Here is a 1,727-nt window from a genome sequence, read left to right on the forward strand (position 1 = left end):
GTACCCCAAACACTGCCGAGTGCTCAAGCAGACAGAGGCTCTTGGAGCAGTCTGCTACACCTCCTGTGACAAATTAGAGCCCTTAAAAACAAACACTTATCATCTTATGGTTTGGAGTATAGAGACTTGAAATCAGGGCTGCCCTGCTGAGGGCCGAGGGATAACCTGTTTCTGGCCTCTCTGCTGTCTCCGTGATTTCACTGTTGACTGATGGTCTTCCTGTGTGTTCACGTGGCCTTCAGCATTTGTATGTCTAATCCAAACCTCTCCTTTCTAATAGTAAGGGCACCAAACATACTGAAAAGGGCTTGCCCTAAGGCTCCACCTATACCAGAATTACCCCTTTAAAGGCCTTCAGAAGGTCTCATTCTGGCAGTGTGGGGTTGGGGAGTGCAGCGCATCTCATAGCACCCCTCCCTGTGAAGCTGATTGGCTTGGGACTTTGCTGCGTTTCTCTTCCTCACAAGGACAAGATGGCTTTCCTACCGATGCTCTTTGAAAGATATTTATGCAATTGTCAATTTTTTAAATTATGAAAATTAAACGAACCTGTCTTTCTGTCTCAATTTTTTAAAGTTAACGGGCATGGGTTTGCTCTCAGCAATTTCTGTTGATAAGATGTAGCTCTAGTGTTCAGAGGATCCCTGGCCCTGAGGTCCATTTTTTTTTTCCATTATTAATTTCGGTGTGGAAAGTGAAGTTGTTCTCACTGCTTTTGGATGGAGATTACATGAGTATCGTGTGGGCTGTGGGAAGGGCCGGCCACCAATCTGCAACAACGACCTGCCATCTTTGGCCACGCAGAAACGGCTCATGCATCACTCTGTTCAAACACAGTGGGCAGCCCAGTGGTTAAAGAAGGGATTTGCTCACTCATCCATTCACTTCTGGGCCCGTTCAGTGACCATGCAGAAAGCCACTCAGCTCTTCCTCAGACTCAGGTCACTGTTAGTCACTAAGGCGGACAGAGATGTACTCTCTGATGCATCATCCTTCCGAAGGTTCAAAAAGGATTCTCGAGTTATCTGAAGGATCTCTCTCAAGCCTTTGTTTTCTTGTTCAAGTTGAAATATTCGCTCCTGTTCCTTGCAACCCTGATGTTCATCAATTTCAATAGCTTTTCTCATTACTGCTGCCATCTTGGTGATCTGGTCAACATGTGCTTGCAACTCATTCTGACTTGCTTCCCAGTGCCTCCTTTGCAGTCCATGCTGAGGTGCTTCAAGGATGTACCGAGATGCATCCAGGAAGAATCCTTCGCAGCTGTTACGATGTACCACGTCAATCTTTGAGTGTTGCTCTTTTAACTTCATTATTATACCTGGGTCATCTTTTTTGCTGGCCATTAGCAATCTGAACATTTGCTCTCGATACTTGCTTATTATCAGTTCCAAGGCAGGCTGGTGTTCTTCCAAGGATGTTCGCAGTTCTTTGTTCTCTTGTTGTAATTCTCTGATTTGTCTGTTTTCTTGCTGGATTCCCATAACTAGTGTAGATCGTGGCCGATGTCTTGAACATAAAACCCAACTTCAGTCAGCCTTTCTCCTCTAGTATGTAGAGGGACACTGGCAAAGAGACAGCAGCAGAATGTCATAAACTAGATCTCAATCACAGTTAGAAAGGAGCTGAGCCACAGTGTGAAGTGAGTCTTCAAGGTGCTGCTGAGCACTGTAGTTTCAGAAGTGCTGTTGGCTTCTTGGATGCTACATAGATCACCCTGAATACTC

At 45.4% G+C, this 1,727-nt stretch overlaps 1 pseudogene across 1 annotated transcript in view; it reads right to left on the minus strand.

Moving 5' to 3' along the window:
* Positions 1-872: 872 nt before the first annotated feature.
* LOC116081549 overlaps positions 873-1,727 on the minus strand; it is a 3,484-nt pseudogene continuing 2,629 nt past the window's right edge. The window contains exon 2 of the transcript XR_004114921.1: positions 873-1,509. The product of XR_004114921.1 is annotated as an FGFR1 oncogene partner 2 homolog pseudogene (transcript). The remainder of the gene's footprint in view (positions 1,510-1,727) is intronic.

The sequence above is a fragment of the Mastomys coucha genome, unplaced genomic scaffold, assembly GCF_008632895.1.
Source record: "Mastomys coucha isolate ucsf_1 unplaced genomic scaffold, UCSF_Mcou_1 pScaffold7, whole genome shotgun sequence".
Taxonomy (NCBI): Eukaryota; Metazoa; Chordata; class Mammalia; order Rodentia; family Muridae; genus Mastomys; species Mastomys coucha.